A 23,542-nucleotide genomic window follows, 5' to 3' on the forward strand; every position below is an offset into this window, starting at 1 on the left:
TCTCTGAACATCTCCGATGTTCTGTTCATAAATGACCAGAATGGTCCAATAATAATAAGGCAGAACAGTTGAAACTGGAGCAGCAGCACGGCCAGGTGGACTGGGGACAGCAAGTCATCTGTCTAGTCTGTGGTCTCTGTCCTCTGTATCTGGACACCGAATCAGGAGAAGTACTCCAGATATAACAAACTGTCTCTGTCTACTGCCGCATAAATACTGTCTGAGACAGGAGGGATCTGTCTCTGTATCTGTCTCTGTATCTGTCTCTGTCTCTGTCTCTGTCTCTGTATCTGTATATGTATCTGTCTCTGTCTCTGTATCTGTCTCTGTATCTGTCTCTGTATCTGTATCTGTATCTGTATCTGTCTCTGTCTCTGTCTCTGTCTCTGTCTCTGTCTCTGGATCTGTCTCTGTCTCTGGATCTGTCTCTAGATCTGTCTCTGGATCTGTCTCTGTCTCTGTCTCTGGATCTGTCTCTGGATCTGTCTCTGTCTCTGGATCTGTCTCTGTCTCTGTCTCTGGATCTGTCTGTATCTGTCTCTGTATCTGTCTCTGGATCTGTCTCTGGATCTGTCTCTGGATCTGTCTCTGGATCTGACTCTGTATCTGTCTCTGGATCTGTCTCTGTATCTGTCTCTGTATCTGTCTCTGGATCTGTCTCTGGATCTGTCTCTGGATCTGTCTCTGTCTCTGTCTCTGGATCTGTCTCTGTCTGTCTCTGTCTCTGTCTCTGGATCTGTCTCTGGATCTGTCTCTGTCTCTGGATCTGTCTCTGGATCTGTCTCTGTCTCTGGATCTGTCTCTGGATCTGTCTCTGGATCTGTCTCTGGATCTGTCTCTGTCTCTGTCTCTGTCTCTGGATCTGTCTCTGGATCTGTCTCTGGATCTGTCTCTGTCTCTGGATTTGGATCTGTATCTGTCTCTGGATCAAATCAAATCAAATCAAAACAAATGTATTTATATAGCCCTTCGTACATCAGCTTATATCTCAAAGTGCTGTCCCAGCCTAAAACCCCAAACAGCTGTGTAGAAGCACGGTGTCTCTGTATCTGTCTCTTCTGGCTGTCTGTGGATCTGTCAGGATGTTGTTCTAAATGACCAGAATGGTCCAATAATGTCAGTTGAAACTGGAGCAGCAGCACGGCCAGTCTCTGTGTCAGGTGTCCTGAGGCTGGTCCTCTGTCCTCCGAGAGAGAAAAAGAAAGAGAGAAAGAGAGAATTAGTCTCTGTCTCACAGGACACCGAATAGGACAGGAGAAGTACTCCAGATATAACAAACTGTCCCCCGACACATCTGTCATAAATACTGGAGGATGAGACTCTGTCTCTGGATCTGGATCTGTATCTGTCTGTGTCTGTCTCTGTCTCTGTCTCCGGATGTCTCTGTATCTGTATCTGTATCTGTCTCTGTATCTGTCTCTGTAGCTGTCTCTGGATCTGTCTCTGTCTCTGTCTCTGGATCTGTCTCTGTCTCTCTGGATCTGTCTCTGTATCTGTCTCTGTATCTGTCTCTGTATCTGTCTCTGTCTCTGTCTCTGTCTCTGTATCTGTATCTGTCTCTGTCTCTGTATCTGTCTCTGGATCTGTCTCTGTCTCTGTCTCTGGATCTGTCTCTGTATCTGTCTCTGTCTGTCTGTCTCTGTCTCTGTCTCTGTATCTGTCTCTGTCTCTGTCTCTGTCTCTGTCTGTCTCTGTATCTGTCTCTGTATCTGTCTCTGTATCTGTCTCTGTCTCTGTATCTGTCTCTGGATCTGTCTCTGTCTCTGTCTCTGGATCTGTCTCTGTCTCTGTCTCTGTTGTCTCTGTATCTGTCTCTGGATCTGTCTCTGTCTCTGTCTCTGGATCTGTCTCTGGATCTGTCTCTGGATCTGTCTCTGTCTCTGTCTGTATCTGTCTCTGTCTCTGTCTCTGTATCTGTCTCTGTCTCTGTCTCTGGATCTGTCTCTGTCTCTGTCTCTGTATCTGTCTCTGTCTCTGTATCTGTCTCTGTCTGTCTGTCTGTCTGTGGATCTGTCTCTGTCTGTCTCTGGATCTGACTCTGTTCTGTCTCTGTCTCTGGATCTGTCTCTGTCTCTGTCTCTGTCTCTGGATCTGTCTCTGTCTCTGTCTCTGGATCTGTCTCTGTCTGTCTCTGGATCTGTCTGGATCTGACTCTGTTTCTGTCTCTGTCTCTGGATCTGTCTCTGGATCTGTCTCTGTCTCTGTCTCTGTCTCTGTCTCTGTATCTGTCTCTGGATCTGTCTCTGTCTCTGTCTCTGTCTCTGTCTCTGTCTCTGGATCTGTCTCTGTCTCTGGATCTGTCTCTGTCTCTGTCCTGTCCCTGGATCTGTCTCTGGATCTGTATCTGTCTCTGTATCTGTATCTGTCTCTGTATCTGTATCTGTCTCTGTATCTGTATCTGTCTCTGTATCTGTATCTGTCTCTGTCTCTGTCTCTGTCTCTGTCTCTGTCTCTGTATCTGTCTCTGTCTCTGTATCTGTATCTGTCTTTGTCTCTGTCTCTGTCTCTGTCTCTGTCTCTGTCTCTGTATCTGTCTCTGTATCTGTCTCTGTATCTGTCTTTGTCTCTGTCTCTGTCTCTGTATCTGTCTCTGTCTCTGTCTCTGTCTCTGTCTCTGTCTCTGTCTCTGTCTCTGTATCTGTCTTTGTCTCTGTCTCTGTCTCTGTCTCTGTCTCTGTCTCTGTCTCTGTCTCTGTCTCTGTCTCTGTATCTGTCTCTGTCTCTGTCTCTGTATCTGTCTCTGTATCTGTATCTGTATCTGTATCTGTCTCTGTCTCTGTCTCTGTATCTGTCTCTGGATCTGTCTTGTCTCTGGATCTGTCTCTGTATCTGTCTCTGTCTCTGTCTCTGTATCTGTCTCTGTCTCTGTCTCTGTCTCTGTCTCTGTCTCTGTCTCTGTCTCTGTCTCTGTCTCTGTATCTGTCTCTGGATCTGTCTCTGTCTCTGTATCTGTCTCTGTATCTGTCTCTGTATCTGTCTTTGTCTCTGTCTCTGTATCTGTCTCTGGATCTGTCTCTGTCTCTGTCTCTGGATCTGTCTCTGTATCTGTCTCTGGATCTGTCTCTGTATCTGTCTCTGTCTCTGTCTCTGTCTCTGTATCTGTCTCTGTATCTGTCTCTGTATCTGTCTCTGTATCTGTCTCTGGATCTGTCTCTGTCTCTGTCTCTGGATCTGTCTTTGGATCTGTGTCTGTCTCTGTCTCTGTCTCTGTATCTGTATCTGTCTCCAGATCAAGATCTGTAAAACAACTGTATTTATATAGCCCTGTATCTGTATCTCAAAGTGCTGTATCTGTATCTGTATCTGTATTTGTCCTCTCTGTGTGCTGTATCTGTGTTCTTTGTGGTCCATCTGTATCTGGTGGACTGGGGACAGCAAGGAGTCATCATGTCAGGTAGTCCTGAGGCATGGTCTGTCAGGTCTGAGAGAAAAAGAAAGAGAGAAAGAGAGAATTAGAGAGAGCACCTCATAAATTCACACAGGACACCGAATAGGACAGGAGAAGTCTGTATAACTGACCCTAGCTAAACTACTGTAAATCTGTGAGACAGGAGGGATCTGTCTCTGTATCTGTCTCTGTATCTGTCTCTGTCTCTGTCTCTGTCTCTGTATCTGTATATGTATCTGTCTCTGTCTCTGTATCTGTCTCTGTATCTGTATCTGTCTGTTCTGTATCTGTATCTGTCTCTGTCTCTGTCTCTGTATCTGTCTCTGTCTCTGTCTGTCTGTAGATCTGTCTCTGGATCTGTCTCTGTCTCTGTCTCTGGATCTGTCTCTGGATCTGTCTCTGTCTCTGGATCTGTCTCTGGATCTGTCTCTGGATCTGTCTCTGTATCTGTCTCTGTATCTGTCTCTGTCTGTCTCTGGATCTGTCTCTGGATCTGTCTCTGGATCTGACTCTGTATCTGTCTCTGGATCTGTCTCTGTATCTGTCTCTGTATCTGTCTCTGGATCTGTCTCTGGATCTGTCTCTGGATCTGTCTCTGTCTCTGTCTCTGGATCTGTCTCTGGATCTGTCTCTGTCTCTGTCTCTGGATCTGTCTGTCTCTGTCTCTGGATCTGTCTCTGTCTCTGTCTCTGGATCTGTCTCTGGATCTGTCTCTGTATCTGTCTCTGGATCTGTCTCTGTCTCTGTCTCTGTCTCTGGATCTGTCTCTGTCTGTCTCTGGATCTGTCTCTGTCTCTGTCTCTGGATTTGGATCTGTATCTGTCTCTGTCAAATCAAATCAAATCTGTATTTATATCCCTGTATCAGCTTATATCTCTGTATCTGTCCCTGTAGCAAGCAATGCAGGTGTAGAAGCACGGTGGCTCTCTGTCTCTAGTCTAGAGAGGAACCAGCTATGTGGGGTGGCCAGTCCTCTTCTGGCTGTGCCAGGTGGAGATTATAACAGAACATGGCCAGGATGTTCAAATGTTCATAAATGACCAGAATGGTCCAATAATAATAAGGCAGAACAGTTGAAACTGTCTCTGCCAGGTGGACTGGGGACTTTGTCAGGTAGTCTGAGGCATGGTCCTAGTCTCTCCGAGAGTCTCTGTATCTGTAGGACTCTGTACTCCAGATCTGTATCTGTGCCGCATAAATACTGGATGAGACAGGAGGGATCTGTCTCTGGATCTGTCTCTGTATCTGTATCTGTGTCTGTCTCTGTCTCTATCTCCGGATCTGTCTCTGTATCTGTATCTGTATCTGTCTCTGTATCTGTCTCTGTAGCTGTCTCTGGATCTGTCTCTGTCTCTGTCTCTGTCTGTCTCTGTATCTGTCTCTGGATCTGTCTCTGTATCTGTCTCTGTATCTGTCTCTGTATCTGTCTCTGTATCTGTCTCTGTCTCTGTCTCTGTATCTGTATCTGTCTCTGTCTCTGTATCTGTCTCTGGATCTGTCTCTGTCTCTGTCTCTGGATCTGTCTCTGTATCTGTCTCTGGATCTGTCTCTGTCTGTCTGTCTCTGTATCTGTCTCTGTCTCTGTATCTGTCTCTGGATCTGTCTCTGTCTCTGTCTCTGGATCTGTCTCTGTATCTGTCTCTGGATCTGTCTCTGTATCTGTCTCTGTCTCTGTATCTGTCTCTGTCTCTGTCTCTGTCTCTGGATCTGTCTCTGTCTCTGTATCTGTCTCTGTATCTGTCTCTGTCTCTGTATCTGTCTCTGGATCTGTCTCTGTCTCTGTCTCTGTCTCTGTCTCTGTCTCTGTCTCTGTATCTGTCTCTGTATCTGTCTCTGGATCTGTCTCTGTCTCTGTCTCTGGATCTGTCTCTGGATCTGTCTCTGGATCTGTCTCTGTCTCTGGATCTGTATCTGTCTCTGTCTCTGTCTCTGTATCTGTCTCTGTCTCTGTCTCTGGATCTGTCTCTGTCTCTGTCTCTGTCTGTCTCTGTCTCTGGATCTGTCTCTGTCTGTCTCTGGATCTGTCTCTGGATCTGTCTCTGGATCTGTCTCTGGATCTGTCTCTGTCTCTGTCTCTGGATCTGTCTCTGGATCTGTCTCTGTCTCTGTCTCTGTCTCTGTCTGGATCTGTCTCTGGATCTGTCTCTGTCTCTGTCTCTGTCTCTGTCTCTGTCTCTGGATCTGTCTCTGTCTCTGGATCTGTCTCTGTCTCTGTCTCTGGATCTGTCTCTGTCTGTATCTGTCTCTGTATCTGTATCTGTCTCTGTATCTGTATCTGTCTCTGTATCTGTATCTGTCTTTGTATCTGTATCTGTCTCTGTATCTGTCTCTGTATCTGTCTTTGTCTTTGTCTCTGTCTCTGTCTCTGTCTCTGTCTCTGTCTCTGTCTCTGTATCTGTATCTGTCTTTGTCTCTGTCTCTGTCTCTGTATCTGTATCTGTCTCTGTATCTGTATCTGTCTCTGTATCTGTCTCTGGATCTGTCTCTGTCTCTGTCTCTGTCTCTGTCTCTGTATCTGTCTCTGTATCTGTCTCTGTATCTGTCTCTGTCTCTGTCTCTGTCTCTGTCTCTGTCTCTGTCTCTGTCTTTGTCTCTGTCTCTGTCTCTGTCTCTGTATCTGTCTCTGTCTCTGTATCTGTCTTTGTCTCTGTCTCTGTCTTTGTCTCTGTATCTGTCTTTGTCTCTGTATCTGTCTCTGTCTCTGTATCTGTCTCTGTCTCTGTCTCTGTCTCTGTATCTGTCTCTGTATCTGTCTCTGTATCTGTCTCTGTCTCTGTCTCTGTCTCTGTATCTGTCTTTGTCTCTGTCTCTGTCTTTGTCTCTGTATCTGTCTCTGTCTCTGTATCTGTCTCTGGATCTGTATCTGTCTCTGGATCTGTCTCTGTATCTGTCTCTGGATCTGTCTCTGTCTCTGTCTCTGTCTCTGTCTCTGTCTCTGTCTCTGTATCTGTCTCTGTATCTGTCTTTCTCTGTCTCTGTCTCTGTCTCTGTCTCTGTATCTGTCTCTGTCTCTGTCTCTGTCTCTGTCTTTGTCTCTGTCTCTGTCTCTGTCTCTGTCTCTGTCTCTGTCTCTGTCTCTGTCTCTGTCTCTGTCTCTGTCTCTGTCTCTGTCTCTGTCTCTGTCTCTGTCTCTGTCTCTGTCTCTGTCTCTGTCTCTGTCTCTGTCTCTGTATCTGTCTCTGTATCTGTATCTGTATCTGTATCTGTCTCTGTCTCTGTCTCTGTCTCTGTATCTGTCTCTGGATCTGTCTCTGTCTCTGGATCTGTCTCTGTATCTGTCTCTGGATCTGTCTCTGTATCTGTCTCTGTATCTGTCTCTGTCTCTGTCTCTGTCTCTGTCTCTGTCTCTGTATCTGTCTCTGTATCTGTCTCTGGATCTGTCTCTGTCTCTGTCTCTGGATCTGTCTCTGTATCTGTCTCTGGATCTGTCTATGTATCTGTCTCTGTCTCTGTATCTGTCTCTGGATCTGTCTCTGTCTCTGTCTCTGGATCTGTCTCTGTATCTGTCTCTGGATCTGTCTCTGTATCTGTCTCTGTCTCTGTCTCTGGATCTGTCTCTGTCTCTGTCTCTGTATCTGTCTCTGTATCTGTCTCTGGATCTGTCTCTGTCTCTGTCTCTGTCTCTGGATCTGTCTCTGGATCTGTGTCTGTCTCTGTCTCTGTCTCTGGATCGGTATCGGTCTCCAGATCAAATCAAATCAAAACAACTGTATTTATATAGCCCTTCGTACATCAGCTTATATCTCAAAGTGCTGTACAGAAACCCAGCCTAAAACCCCAAACAGCAAGCAATGCAGGTGTAGAAGCACGGTGGCTAGGAAAAATTCCCTAGAAATGCCAAAACCTAGGAAGAAACCTAGAGAGGAACCAGGCTATGTGGGGTGGCCAGTCCTCTTCTGGCTGTGCCAGGTGGAGATTATAACAGAACATGGCCAGGATGTTCAAATGTTCATAAATGACCAGAATGGTCCAATAATAATAAGGCAGAACAGTTGAAACTGGAGCAGCAGCACGGCCAGGTGGACTGGGGACAGCAAGGAGTCATCATGTCAGGTAGTCCTGAGGCATGGTCCTAGGGCTCAGGTCCTCCGAGAGAGAAAAAGAAAGAGAGAAAGAGAGAATTAGAGAGAGCACACTTAAATTCACACAGGACACCGAATAGGACAGGAGAAGTACTCCAGATATAACAAACTGACCCTAGCCCCCGACACATAAACTACTGCCGCATAAATACTGGAGGATGAGACAGGAGGGATCTGTCTCTGTATCTGTCTCTGTCTCTGTCTCTGTCTCTGTATCTGTATATGTATCTGTCTCTGTATCTGTATCTGTATCTGTCTCTGTCTCTGTCTCTGTCTCTGTCTCTGTCTCTGGATCTGTCTCTGTCTCTGGATCTGTCTCTGGATCTGTCTCTGGATCTGTCTCTGTCTCTGTCTCTGGATCTGTCTCTGGATCTGTCTCTGTCTCTGGATCTGTCTCTGGATCTGTCTCTGTATCTGTCTCTGTATCTGTCTCTGGATCTGTCTCTGGATCTGTCTCTGGATCTGTCTCTGGATCTGACTCTGTATCTGTCTCTGTCTCTGTATCTGTCTCTGTCTCTGTCTCTGGATCTGTCTCTGGATCTGTCTCTGGATCTGTCTCTGGATCTGTCTCTGTCTCTGTCTCTGGATCTGTCTCTGGATCTGTCTCTGTCTCTGTCTCTGGATCTGTCTCTGGATCTGTCTCTGTCTCTGTCTCTGGATCTGTCTCTGGATCTGTCTCTGTCTCTGGATCTGTCTCTGGATCTGTCTCTGTCTCTGGATCTGTCTCTGGATCTGTCTCTGGATCTGTCTCTGGATCTGTCTCTGTCTCTGGATCTGTCTCTGGATCTGTCTCTGGATCTGTCTCTGGATCTGTCTCTGTCTCTGGATTTGGATCTGTATCTGTCTCTGGATCAAATCAAATCAAATCAAAACAAATGTATTTATATAGCCCTTCGTACATCAGCTTATATCTCAAAGTGCTGTACAGAAACCCAGCCTAAAACCCCAAACAGCAAGCAATGCAGGTGTAGAAGCACGGTGGCTAGGAAAAATTCCCTAGAAAGGCCAAAACCTAGGAAGAAACCTAGAGAGGAACCAGGCTATGTGGGGTGGCCAGTCCTCTTCTGGCTGTGCCAGGTGGAGATTATAACAGAACATGGCCAGGATGTTCAAATGTTCATAAATGACCAGAATGGTCCAATAATAATAAGGCAGAACAGTTGAAACTGGAGCAGCAGCACGGCCAGGTGGACTGGGGACAGCAAGGAGTCATCATGTCAGGTAGTCCTGAGGCATGGTCCTAGGGCTCAGGTCCTCCGAGAGAGAAAAAGAAAGAGAGAAAGAGAGAATTAGAGAGAGCACACTTAAATTCACACAGGACACCGAATAGGACAGGAGAAGTACTCCAGATATAACAAACTGACCCTAGCCCCCGACACATAAACTACTGCCGCATAAATACTGGAGGATGAGACAGGAGGGATCTGTCTCTGGATCTGGATCTGTATCTGTATCTGTGTCTGTCTCTGTCTCTATCTCCGGATCTGTCTCTGTATCTGTATCTGTATCTGTCTCTGTATCTGTCTCTGTAGCTGTCTCTGGATCTGTCTCTGTCTCTGTCTCTGGATCTGTCTCTGTATCAGTCTCTGGATCTGTCTCTGTCTCTGTCTCTGTATCTGTCTCTGTATCTGTCTCTGTATCTGTCTCTGTCTCTGTCTCTGTCTCTGTCTGTATCTGTCTCCGTCTCTGTATCTGTCTCTGGATCTGTCTCTGTCTCTGTCTCTGGATCTGTCTCTGTATCTGTCTCTGGATCTGTCTCTGTATCTGTCTCTGTCTCTGTATCTGTCTCTGTCTCTGTCTCTGTCTCTGTCTCTGTCTCTGGATCTGTCTCTGTATCTGTCTCTGGATCTGTCTCTGTATCTGTCTCTGTCTCTGTATCTGTCTCTGGATCTGTCTCTGTCTCTGGATCTGTCTCTGTCTCTGTATCTGTCTCTGTATCTGTCTCTGGATCTGTCTCTGTCTCTGTCTCTGGATCTGTCTCTGGATCTGTCTCTGTATCTGTCTCTGTCTCTGGATCTGGATCTGTCTCTGTCTCTGTCTCTGTATCTGTCTCTGTCTCTGTCTCTGGATCTGTCTCTGTCTCTGGATCTGTCTCTGTCTCTGGATCTGTCTCTGGATCTGTCTCTGGATCTGACTCTGTTTCTGTCTCTGGATCTGTCTCTGTATCTGTCTCTGGATCTGGATCTGTCTCTGTCTCTGTCTCTGTCTCTGGATCTGTCTCTGGATCTGTCTCTGTCTCTGTCTCTGGATCTGTCTCTGGATCTGTCTCTGTCTCTGGATCTGTCTCTGTCTCTGGATCTGTCTCTGGATCTGTCTCTGGATCTGTCTCTGTCTCTGGATCTGTCTCTGGATCTGTCTCTGGATCTGTCTCTGGATCGGTCTCTGTCTCTGGATTTGGATCTGGATCTGTATCTGTCTCTGGATCAAATCAAATCAAAACAAATGTATTTATATAGCCCTTCGTACATCAGCTTATATCTCAAAGTGCTGTACAGAAACCCAGCCTAAAACCCCAAACAGCAAGCAATGCAGGTGTAGAAGCACGGTGGCTAGGAAAAACTCCCCAGAAAGGCCAAAACCTAGGAAGAAACCTAGAGAGGAACCAGGCTATGTGGGGTGGCCAGTCCTCTTCTGGCTGTGCCGGGTGGAGATTATAACAGAACATGGCCAGGATGTTCAAATGTTCATAAATGACCAGAATGGTCCAATAATAATAAGGCAGAACAGTTGAAACTGGAGCAGCAGCACGGCCAGGTGGACTGGGGACAGCAAGGAGTCATCATGTCAGGTAGTCCTGAGGCATGGTCTTAGGGCTCAGGTCCTCCGAGAGAGAAAAAGAAAGAGAGAAAGAGAGAATTAGAGAGAGCACACTTAAATTCACAGAGGACACCGAATAGGACAGGAGAAGTACTCCAGATATAACAAACTGACCCTAGCCCCCGACACATAAACTACTGCCGCATAAATACTGGAGGATGAGACAGGAGGGATCTGTCTCTGTCTCTGTCTCTGTCTCTGGATCTGTCTCTGTCTCTGTCTCTGGATCTGTCTCTGTCTCTGTCTATGTATCTGTCTCTGGATCTGTCTCTGGATCTGTCTCTGGATCTGTCTCTGGTTATGTCTCTGTATCTGTCTCTGTATCTGGATCTGTCTCGATCTGTCTCTGTACCTGTCTCTGTACCTGTCTCTGTACCTGTCTCTGGATCTGGATCTGTCGCTGTATCTATATCTGTATCTGTACCTGTCGCTGTATCTGTCTCTGTATCTGTATCTGTCTCTGGATCTGTCTCTGGATATGTCTCTGTATCTGTCTCTGTATCTGGATCTGTCTCTATCTGTCTCTGTACCTGTCTCTGTACATGTCTCTGTCTCTGTACCTGTCCCTGGATCTGTCTCTGGATCTGTCTCTGTCTCTGGATCTGTATCTGTCTCTGTCTCTGTCTCTGTATCTGTATCTGTCTCTGGATCTGTCTCTGTATCTGTCTCTGTACCTGTCTCTGTACCTGTCCCTGGATCTGTCTCTGGATCTGTCTCTATCTGTCTCTGTACCTGTCTCTGTACCTGTCTCTGTATCTGTATCTGTCTCTGGATCTGTCTCTGTATCTGTCTTTGTACCTGTCTCTGTACCTGTCCCTGGATCTGTCTCTGGATCTGTCTCTGGATCTGGATCTGGATCTGTCTCTGGATCCGTCTCTGTATCTGTCTCTGGATATGTCTCTGTATCTGTCACTGGATTTGTCTCTGTATCTGTCTCTGGATATGTCTCTGTATCTGTCTCTGTATCTGTCTCTGGATCTGTCTCTGGATATGTCTCTGTATCTGTCTCTGGATTTGTCTCTGTATCTGTCTCTGGATATGTCTCTGGATCTGTCTCTGTATCTGTATCTGTCTCTGGATCTGGATCTGGATCTGGATCTGTATCTGTATCTGTCTCTGTATCTGCCTCTGTATCTGTCTCTGGATCTGTCTCTGTATCTGTCTCTGGATCTGTCTCTGGATCTGTATCTGTATCTGTATCTGTTTCTGTATCTGTCTCAGTCTCTGTCTCTGGATCTGTCTCTGTATCTGTATCTGTCTCTGGATCTGTATCTGTATCTGTCTCTGGATCCGTCTCGGAATCTGTCTGGATCTGTATCTGTATCTGTTTCTGTATCTGTCTCAGTCTCTGTCTCTGGATCTGTCTCTGGATCTCTCTCTGTATCTGTCTCTGGATCTGTATCTGTATCTGTATCTGTCTCTGTCTCTGTATCTGTATCTGTCTCTGGATCTGTTTCTGGATCTGTCTCTGTATCTGTCTCTGGAACCGTCTCTGTAGATGTCTTTGGATCTGTATCTGTATCTGTTTCTGTATCTGTCTCTGTCTCTGGATCTGTCTCTGTCTCTGTCTCTGTCTCTGTCTCTGTCTCTGTCTCTGTCTCTGTCTCTGGACCTGTATCTGTATCTGTATCTGTATCTGTATCTGTATCTGTCTCAGTCTCTGTCTCTGTATCTGTCTCTGTATCTGTCTCTGTCTCTGTCTCTGTCTCTGTCTCTGTCTCTGTATCTGTCGTTGTGTCTGTATCTGTATCTGTATCTGTCTCTGTCTCTGTATCTGTATCTGTCTCTGTCTCTGTCTCTGTATCTGTCTTTGTCTCTGTATCTGTATCTGTATCTGTCTCTGTCTCTGTCTTTGTCTCTGTCTCTGTATCTGTCTCTGTATCTGTCTCTGTCTCTGTATCTGTATCTGTCTTTGTCTTTGTCTCTGTCTCTGTCTCTGGATCTGTCTCTGTCTCTGTCTCTGTCTCTGTCTTCGTCTCTGTCTCTGTATCTGTATCTGTCTCTGTCTCTGTATCTGTCTCTGTCTTTGTCTTTGTCTTTGTCTCTGGATCTGTCTCTGTATCTGTCTCTGTATCTGTATCTGTCTCTGTGTCTGTCTCTGTGTCTGTCTCTGTACCTGTCTCTGGATCTGTCTCTGTCTCTGTATCTGCATCTGTCTCTGGATCTGTATCTGTCTCTGTCTCTGTCTCTGTACCTGGATCTGGATCTGTCTCTGTCTCTGTATCTGGATCTGTATCTGTCTCTGTCTCTGTCTCTGTATCTGTCTCTGTCTCTGTCTTTGTCTCTGTCTCTGTATCTGTATCTGTATCTGTATCTGTCTCTGGATCTGTATCTGTCTCTGGATCCGTCTCTGAATCTGTCTCTGTATCTGTCTCTGGATATGTCTCTGTCTCTGTAGCTGTCTCTGTATCTGTCTCTGGATCTGGATCTGTCTCGGTATCTGTATCTGTATCTGTATCTGTCTCTGTATCTGTATCTGTATCTGTATCTGTATCTGTCTCTGTATCTGTCTCTGTATCTGTCTCTGTATCTGTCTCTGTATCTGTCTCTGTATCTGTCTCTGTATCTGTCTCTGTATATGTCTCTGGATCTGTCTTTGTCTCTGTCTCTGTATCTGTCTCTGGATCTGTCTCTGTCTCTGTATCTGTATCTGTATCTGTCTCTGGATCTGGATCTGTCTCTGAATCTGTCTCTGTATCTGTCTCTGGATCTGTCTCTGTCTCTGGATCTGTCTCTGGATCTGTCTCTGTATCTGTCTCTGTCTCTGTATCTGGATCTGTCTCTGGATCTGGATCTGTCTCTGTCTCTGGATCCGTCTCTGGATCTGTCTCTGGATCTCTCTGTATCTGTCACTGGATATGTCTCTGTCTCTGTCTCTGTCTCTGGATCTCTCTCTGTATCTGTCTCTGGATCTGGACCTGAATCTGTATCTGTATCTGTCTCTGTATATGTTTCTGGATCTGTCTCTGTATCTGTCTCTGGATCTGTCTCTGTATCTGTCTCTGGATCTGTATCTGTCTCTATATCTGTCTCTATATCTGTCTCTGCTCTGTCTCTGTCTCTGTCTCTGTCTCTGTCTCTGTATCTGTCTTTGTCTCTGTATCTGTATCTGTCTCTGTATCTGTCTCTGTCTCTATATCTGTCTCTATATCTGTCTCTGTCTCTGCTCTGTCTCTGTCTCTGTCTTTGTCTCTGTATCTGTCTTTGTCTCTGTATCTGGATCTGTCTCTGTACCTGTCTCTGGATCTGTCTCTGTCTCTGTCTTTGTCTTTGTTTTTGTCCCTTGGATCTGTATCTGTCTCTGGATCTGTCTCTGTATCTGTCTCTGGATCTGTATCTGTCTCTATATCTGTCTCTATATCTGTCTCTGTCTCTGCTCTGTCTCTGTCTCTGTCTCTGTCTCTGTCTCTGGATCTGTCTCTGGATCTGTCTCTGTCTCTGTCTCTGGATCTGTCTCTGTCTCTGTATCTGTCTTTGTCTCTGTCTCTGTATCTGTCTCTGTATCTGTCTCTGTCTCTGTCTCTGTCTCTGTCTCTGTCTCTGTCTCTGTCTCTGTCTCTGTCTCTGGCTCTGTATCTGTCTCTGAATCTGTCTCTGTATCTGTCTCTGTATCTGTATCTGTCTCTGTATCTGTCTTTGTATCTGTCTCTGTATCTGTCTCTGGATCTGTATCTGTATCTGTCTCTGGATCCGTCTCTGGATCTGTTTCTGGATCTGTCTCTGTATCTGTCTCTGGATATGTCTCTGTCTCTCTCTCTGTATCTGTCTCTGTATCTGTCTCTGGATCTGGATCTGTCTCTGTATCTCTATTTGTCTCTGGATCTGTATCTGTGTCTGTCTCTGGATCCGTCTCTGGATCTGTTTCTGTATCTGTATCTGTCTCTGTCTCTGTATCTGTATCTGTCTCTGGATCCATCTCTGGATCTGTCTCTGGATCTGTCTCTGTCTCTGTCTCTGTCTCTGTCTCTGGATCTCTCTCTGTATCTGTCTCTGTCTCTGTATCTGTCTCTGTATCTGTCTTTGTCTCTGTCTCTGTATCTGTATCTGTATCTGTCTCTGGATCTGGATCTGTCTCTGGATCCGTCTCTGTCTCTGTCTCTGGATCTGTCTCTGGATATGTCTCTGTCTCTGTCTCTGTCTCTGTATCTGTATCTGTATCTGTATCTGTATCTGTCTCTGGATCTGTATCTGTCTCTGAATCTGTCTCTGTATCTGTCTCTGGATCTGTCTCTGTCTCTGGATCTGTCTCTGTATCTGTCTCTGGATCTGTCTTTGGATCTGTCTCTGGATCTGTCTCTGTTTCTGTCTCTCTACTACACCGGCTCCACGGGTGCCGGTGACGTGGGTTCTGCTGTGTTTGCACAACCTTTCCTCTACAGGGAGCCAGGTTTTCTCACTGAGCCTGTACTTTGTCAAGGTTTTTATAAGGTTTTGATCAGTAACCATGGTCATAGTTTACCATGGTGTACTGTCTATGTAGGGTCAGAAAAATACTGCATTTTACTTTGTGCTTGTGTTTTGTGTTTCCCAATAATTAACGTAGTTTTGTTTTGACTGTGTTTATTTTGATTGATTGGACTCTTTTCTTTGCTCATCTTTTGGTATTGCAGGGCTTAGTAACGATATGAGCCATGGTCACTGTATTTAAGATGTTTCCAAATCTTAATTGCAATTTTTTTGTTTTTATTATTAGTGGATGTTGGCCTAATTCTGCCCTGCATGCATTGTTTGTAGTTTTCCTCTGGACATGTAGGAGAATCTTACAGAAGTCTGAATTCAGGATTTCAGTAGGTTGTTAGTCCCAATGTTTTGCAAGTGGATCCCACACTGCCATAAAGTGCAATTGCTTCAATGACACATTCAATTAGTTGAATTAGAATTAGTCTTTTTAATGGCACAGAATGTTCTGTGTGCTTTCTCTCTAAGTTCATTCACTGCCTCATTTAGGTTTCCAATTGAGCTTCTCTCTCTCTCTCTCTCTCTCTCTCTCTCTCTCTCTCTCTCTCTCTCTCTCTCTCTCTCTCTCTCTCTCTCTCTCTCTCTCTCTCTCTCTCTCTCTCTGTGTGTAACTGCAGGGAGTGGCAATTGAATGAAAACTTCCCCCAACAATATATTGTTAAAACATTTCTAATCTGTATCTATCTAAAGCTAACAGGGTTGACGTGTTGTGCTCGAGCCACTGGTGTTTTCCACCACAAAACGACCAGAAACAGTAGAAACAATATTTTAAAAGGAATAGTTTCACCATATTAAAACGAGAGTTCAGTTCACCTAACAGGGTTGACCTTAAAACGAGGAACAGACTTAAAGAAATCACTAATCAAATGAAATAAATAATAATCTTCAGTTATTACTTTGTCAAAGCAGCAAAATAACTAGGTCTTTACAAATGTGGGGCTCAAGTGGGTTAAAATCTTCCGAGATGTGACACAAGCTTGATGGAGGGATATGTCAAAATACTGTATTTTGGCACTGTAGCAATCCTTTTTCATATTCAAAATCAGATTTATTGAATTCTCCATGTGGTCTATATTAAAGGTCACTTCCATTTAATATAACAGGCTTTTAAAATCCAATATTGGTGCACAATTTCTACTTAAAACTTCAAAGGGCACTCATTTCATGGCACTCATTTCATGGCACTCATTTCATGGCACTCATTTCATGGCACTCATTTCATGGCACTCATTTCATGGCACTCATTTCATGGCACTCATTTCATGGCACTCATTTCATGGCACTCATTTCATGGCACTCATTTCGTGAAATGGAACGACCCAGTACTGTTCTAAACTCCATCCCAAATGGCACACTATTCCCTACATAGTGCACTATGGCCCTGGTCAAAAGTAGTGCACTACAGAGAACAGGGTGCATTTGAAACCTAGTCTATAACAGAACAGAACAGAGCCCATAACTGTCCATCTCCTTCCATTGTTTTCCAACATTTGAAAACAGAGAATGTTTTAGTGCAAACTAAACCCAACCGACACCAAAGTGCTGCCAGTTTTTTGGTGAAAGCAGATACACCTCTGTGTTTTATTTGGCAGACAACTCAACCCCTGGCTCTATAGCCAAACATGTTCTGTCCCAGCCGAGACACACACACACACACTCAGGCATGAGCTTGTGTGCACACACACTAACACACACGCACACACTTTTCTCTCCTCTCCAGAGTTCAGAGCCCCGTGGAGCCCGGGCACACTGGGCTTCAGACCCACAGAGAAGTCTCCGTCTGAGGAGGACATTAGAAGCAGAGACAGACCGAGGACTAGTTTGAACCCATGAACCCACAACCTTGGCTGAACCAGCAACTAGACCAGAAACCACCTACCCAAATACACACTCTCAGTACTCCTCACCCTGAAAGACAATTCATGAAATCCCAGCCATGCATCCAGCAGATGCTGGGCAGGTGTCTCTTTCTTGCCAAGCTGGGGGTGAAAACCACAAGCACTCTCTGAAATGCCTATGGCTAGCATTAAATAAATTATAAATACAAATTACCATGCAGGCGAGAAAGGGGCTGTGGTTTGTTACTCATAGCAGCCCCATGGTCGAGACATACTGAACACTGTACTTATGATGCTCTTCAGCGAGATGCATTCAGAATGTATTCAGACCCCTTCACTTTTAAAAATGTTGTTACGTTACAACCTTATTCTAAAAATGTATTAAATCGTTTTTCCCCCTTAAATTGTTTCCCCCACTGGAGGGCAGGCAGCGTGCCCCCGATGATGCGTTGGGTTAACCGCACCACAGAGCCCTGCGGTTGCAGATGGTTCAATTTCGATACCAGGCGGTTATACAGCCCGGCAGGATGTTCTCAATGGTGCATTTCTTCAGCCTCCAGAGGTTGAAGAGGCTCTGTTGAGCCTTCTTCACCACACTGTCTGTGTGAAGGGACAATTTTAGGTTGTGAGGTGCACTCTGAGGAACTTGAAGCTTTTGACCCTCTCCACTGCGGCACTGTCGATGTGGATGGGGGTGTGCACTCTGCTGTCTTCTGTAGTCCACAATAAGCTCCTTCTTTACCCGCAGTATTAGACTGAAAAAGAATCATCCAGAGATCATACACTGTTTACAAGGGGGCAGGGCTACTGACGTTAGTGGGTGGGGTTATATCCTTCCTGTTTGGCCCTGTCCGGGGGTATCATCGGATGGGGCCACAGTATCTCCTGACCCCTCCTGTCTCAGCCTCCAGTATTTATGCTGCAGTAGTTTATGTGTCGGGGGGCTAGGGTCAGTTTGTTATATCTGGAGTACTCCCCCTCTCTTATCCGGTGTCCTGTGTGAATTTAAGTATATTCTCTCTAATTCTCTCTTTCTCACTTTCTTTCTCTCTCTCAGAGGACCTGAGCCCTAGGACCATATCTCAGGACTACCTGGCATGATGACTACTTGCTGTCCACCAGGCCATGCTGCTGCTCCAGTTTCAACTGTTCTGCCTGCGGCTATGGAACCCTGACCTGTTCAACGGACGTTCTACCTGTCCCAGACCTGCTGTTTTCAACTCTCTAGAGACAGAAGGAGTGGTTGAGATACTCTTAATGATCGGCTATGAAAAGCCAACTGACATTTACGCCTGAGGTGCTGACTTGCTGCACCTTCGACAACTACTGTGATTATTATTATTTGACCATGCTGGTCATTTATGAACATTTGAACATCTTGGCCATGTTCTGTTATAATCTCCACCCGGCATAGCCAAAAGAGGACTGGCCACCTCTCATAGCCTGGTTCCTCTCTAGGTTTCTTCCTAGGTTTTGGTCCTAGCCACCGTGCTTCTACACCTGCATTGCTTGCTGTTTGGGGATTTAGGCTGGGTTTCTGTACAGCACTTTGAGATATCAGCTGATGTAAGAAGGGCTATATAAATACATTTGATTTCATTTGATTCTTTTTGTTGACATTTAGGGAGATGTTATTTTCCTGGCACCACTCCGCCAGGGCCCTCACCTCCTCCCTGTAAGCATGTCTCATCATTGTTGGTAATCAGGCCTACCACTGTTGTGTCGTCAACAAAGTTGATGATTGAGTTGAAGTCGTGCGTAGCCACGCAGTCATGGGTGAACAAGGAGTAGAGGAGGGGGCTGAGCACACACCTCTGTGGGGCCCCGTGTTGAAGATCAGCATGGCGGTGGCGTTGTTGCCTACATTCACCACTTGGGGTCGGCCCATCAGGTAGTCAAGGACCAAGTTGCACGAGGAAGGGTTCAGACCCAAGCCCAGACCCTGAGCTGTGTGATGAGTTTGGAGGGCACTATGGTGTTGAAGGCTGAGCTATAGTCAAGGAATAGTATTCTTACATAGGTGTTTCTCTTATCTAGGTGGGATAAGACGATTTCATCATCTGTGGATCTGTTGAAGCGGTATGCGAATTGTAGTGGATCTAGGTTGTAAGGTGGAGCTGATATGGTCCTGAACTAGCCTCTCAAAACAACTCATGATGAGAGAAGTGAGTGCTATGGGGTGATAGTCATTTAGTTCAGCTACCTCCACTTTTTTGGGTACAGGAACCATTGTGGACATATTTTTTAACATGTAAGCTTTATTTAACTAGGCAAGTCAGTTAAGAACAAATTCTTATTTACAATGACGGCCTACACCGGCCAAACCCAGACTCCCAATCACAGTCGATTGTGACACAGCCTGGATTCAAACCAGGGTGTCTGTAGTGACGCCTCAAACACTGAGATGCGGGGCCTTAGACCTCTGCGCCACTCTGGAGACCATCTTGAAACAAGTGGGGACAACAAACTGGGATATGGAGATATTGAATATGTCTGTCGGTGGCTCAATGTTGTTTTCCTCAAAGCAAGAAATGTATTTTTTAGCTTATACAGGAGCGAGGCATCAGTGTCCGCGACTTGGCTGGCTTTCCTTTTAAAATCTGTGATCTGGCATCCCTGCCACAAGGTCTCATGTCTGAGCCATTGAATTGCGACTCCACTTTGTCCCTGTACTGTCGTTTTGCCTCTGATTGCCTTACGAAGGTCATAGCTGGTCTGTTTGTTCACGTCCATGTTCCCATTCACCTTTCCATGGTTAAATGTGGTGGTTTGCACTTTCAGTTTTGCAAAAATGCTGCCATCTATACACATTTTTTGGTTTGGTTAGGTTCTAATTGTCACAGTGTAAACAACATCCTCTATGCACTTCCTTATGAACCCAGTCACAGAGTCAGTGTATACATCAATACTATTCTCAGAAGTGACCAGAAACATTTCCCAGTCCGCGTGATCAAAAAATCTTGAAGTAATTGGTTAGACCAATATTTAACAGTCCTTACCACTGGTGCTTCCTGTTTAATTTTCTGTTTATAGGTGGGGAGCAGTAGAATGGAGGTATGATCTGATTTGCCAAAGGGAGGGCAGGGGAGGGCTTTGTAGCCATCCCAGAAGGGAGAGTAGCAATGATCAAGAGTTTGTGATGCGCGTGTAGCACAGGAGATGTGTTGATTGAATTTCGGTAGTGTTTTCTTCAGATTTCCTTTATTAAAGTCCCCAGCTACAATAAATGTGGCCTCAGGATATGCGGTTTGCAGTTTGCACATAGTCCAGTGTAGTTTCTTGAGAGCCATCGGCTTGGGGGGGAATATACACGACAGTGACAATGAACGAAGAAAATGATCTCGGGAGTTAATGTGGTTGCCATTTGATGGTGAGGTATTCCAGATTAGGAGAATAAAACAACTTGAGTTCCTGTACGTTAGCACACTCACACCATGAGTTGTTAATCATGAAACACACCCCTCTGCCTCTCCCGCGCAATAGATGGAGAAACCTGTTGCCTGAATGGACGGGGACAATATATCCAGAGGGAGACATGATTCCGTCAAACAAAATATGTTATAGTCCATGATGTCTCTCTGGAAGGATATTCTCACCCTGAGCTCGTCTACTTTATTGCCCAGTGACTGAACTTTAGCGAGTAATATACTCGGAAGCGGTGGATGGTATGCACGCCACCACCTCTTCTTCCTCTTCTCTGTTGTCAGCGGTTTGGTGCAGCCCCGGGATGAATAGAGCTCACTCGGAAGTTCAAACAAAGGATCCAGGTCAAGGAAGTCGAGGTTTCTTGTTAGTGACCGCCGATCTAATGTCAAAAAGTAATTCCTGCTTGAGTTTTCTGGTGAGTGACCGCCGATCTAATGTCAAAAAGTTATTTCTGCTTGAGTTTTCTGGTGAGTGACCGCAGATCTAATGTAAAAAGTTATTTCGGCTGTGGGTAATAATACAAGAAACGTTCTGAGCAAATTACATAAGAAATAAAACAACTAAAAAAGGTCATGCTGCAAAGTTGGCAAGGAGCTAGAAATAGGGTGACTGTGTCTGTCATTGCTGTCTTGTCATTCGCCTCTGTCATTACCATCTTGTCTTTACCCTCTGTCAGTGAGGTAGAGACTGCATTGTCTGTCTGTCCTATTTTCCTGCCTGTCCATCCGCCTGCCTACCTGTTCGTCTGCCTGCCTGTCTCAGCCTGGGCAACCTGACCAACGGGCAGAAGCGCCAAGCAGGCCAAGACAGGGCAGGGGAGCTGCCGTCTCTTCTCCAGTCTCTCTTCACATCTCTCTCTCCGCATCGCTGCTGTTTTACGCCACATAGTTGGAGCCTGGAGCAGGAGACTTATAGCTGCCAGACCCCTTCAGGGGCCATTGGACCCTCAGTTTGTTTTGCCATGAGTCATCTTTAAACAGCGCTCAGGTGCTCGCCGTTCCCTTCCTCCCGTGCTTTACCCACGCGTCACTGTATGGGCTCTCTGCCAATGATGTCATGCGTCTAGAACTTGTACGCTGAAAAAAAACTACCCCCAAAATACATTTTGTCAAAATAAATGAAATATGATTTTTTTCTATGGTAACCAACACGGGGTTTATGACAAGGTCAGTACACATTCACACACCTAACTGTGATACTATCTGAAGCCTTGGTGGCTATACAGTACAGCTACTGTACATATTGTTCTATTGTTGTGTTAAACATGGTGGCCAGGCTTCATTACTGTATGTGTCTTCATCAGGCAGTTTAATGTTCAAATGTTACTGCCAGATACACAGATCCACTCTTACAGTGTCATCTGAGAGTGAGGTGGCCCTGACTGTGACCTCAATTGACCTATCTGGTATAGGAGAATCTTTAGCATTTCACCTCATATCAGCCCTGTGTCAAATCCACATTTCAAATATTTGAAATACTTAATGTGCACTTGATTTATTATACAGACGTCATACTTTTAGAATTATTCCATTGGCTTCATTGTGACTCACTCTGTAAATCAAGGTCATTTAAATTATTTCAGACATTTGAAATATGTATTTGACCCAGTTCTGCATGATATCAACAAAAACGATTTAGTGTGTTGTTCTTTTGGCATAGTTCTAGAGCTTTTAAGATTTTAAAACTAGTTCTAAAGCTCCAGGGTTCTATTTCTTCTACTCATTAATCATATCTGGGAACATTAGTCAGCGTTATGTGTTCTGTCTGTGTTCTGTGGCATGTTAATGAAGTGGGAGAACTATGAGAACATACTACCACTCTCTAGAACCCTTGAGAACTCTCTACATATCCAGACCTCTGGAGTGTCGGTCGGCCAGTTCATGGTCACTGCTGGTTCTACCTTTCCTCAGGAAAGACTTGTGCTGTTAAAGAAATCCCAGATAGAGCCACCCTCTCTGTTCTTCCCTTAAAAATAGCCTTTAAACAAAAGGTCCTCTTGCCCGGCCAACATCAACATCCAATAAAGCCCAAGGATAAACATGGAGCAGGCTCCGTGGCAGAGTAGATTTCATCCCCTGGGAGCCACAGCCAAGTCTCCTCCATCTGCTCAAACACAAACTTGCTGCCTGGGTTGCATGGGCTTCACAGTGAACTAATCCAGTCTTAAATAAATGGTACCTGGGCCTGTGTTTTAATAAGAGCTCCAGATTGGTAGAATTCTGTCTGGTCATGTCCAGGGTGAGGGTAGTAACTTTCTTTATTGTCTGGTCAGTTATTGTGTGGTCATGTCCAGGGTTAGGTTGTACCTTTTTAGTAACCAGGGTTTCTAGTTATTGTCTGGTCATGTCCAGGGTTAGGTCTGGTTGTAGGGTTAGGGTTGTACCTTTTTTAGTTATTGTCTGGTCATGCCCAGGGTTAGGGTTGTACCTTAGTTATTGTCTGGTCAGTTATTGTCTGGTCATGTCCAGGGTTAGGGTTGTAGGTCTGGTTGTTACCTTTTTAGTTATTGTCTGGTCATGTCTGGTCATGTCCAGGGTGAGGTTGTACCTTTCTAGTTATTGTCTGGTCATGTCCAGGGTTAGGGTTGTACCTCTGGTCATGTCCAGGGTTAGGGTTGTCTGGTCATGCCCAGGGTTAGGGTTGTACCTTTTTTTTTAGTTATTGTCTGGTCATGTCCAGGGTTAGGTCTGTTGTTACCTTTCTGGTCATGTTAGGGTTGTACCTTTTAGTTATTGTCTGGTCATGCCCAGGGTTAGGGTTGTACCTTTTTAGTTATTGTTGTACCTTTTTAGTTATTGTCTGGTCATGCCATGTCAGGGTTAGGGTTGTACCTTTTTAGTTGTACCTTTCTAGTTATTGTCTGGTCATGTCCAGGGTTAGGGTTAGGGTTGTACCTTTTTAGTTATTGTCTGGTCATGTCCAGGGTTAGGGTTTTCTAGTTATTGTCTGGTTTCTTAGTTATTGTCTGGTCATGCCCTTTTAGGGTTAGGGTTGTACCTTTTTAGTTATTGTCTGGTCATGCCCAGGGTTAGGGTTGTTATTGTCTGGTCTTAGGGTTTTTTTTAGTTATTGTCTGGTCATGTCCAGGGTTAGGGTTGTACCTTTTTAGTTATTGTCTGGTCATGTCCAGGGTTAGGGTTGTACCTTTTTTAGTTATTGTCTGGTCATGGTTAGGGTTGTACCTGGTCAGGGTTAGGGTTGTACCTTTTTTTAGTTATTGTCTGGTCATGTCCAGGGTTAGGGTTGTACCTTTCTAGTTATTGTCTGGTCATGTCCAGGGTTAGGGTTGTACCTTTTTGTCTGGTCAGTTATTGTCTGGTCATGTCCAGGGTTAGGGTTGTACCTTTTTAGTTATTGTCTGGTCATGCCCAGGGTTAGGGTTGTACCTTACTAGTTATTGTCTGGTCATGCCCAGGGTTAGGGTTGTACCTTTTTAGTTATTGTCTGATCAGGGTGCTGGTTGTACCTTTCTAGTTATTATTTTCTTTATGTCACTAAAACACAGTTTTAGTTTGCAGTCTGAGTATGTAATT

Source organism: Oncorhynchus gorbuscha, linkage group LG15 (genome assembly GCF_021184085.1).
Source record: "Oncorhynchus gorbuscha isolate QuinsamMale2020 ecotype Even-year linkage group LG15, OgorEven_v1.0, whole genome shotgun sequence".
Classification (NCBI taxonomy): Eukaryota; Metazoa; Chordata; class Actinopteri; order Salmoniformes; family Salmonidae; genus Oncorhynchus; species Oncorhynchus gorbuscha.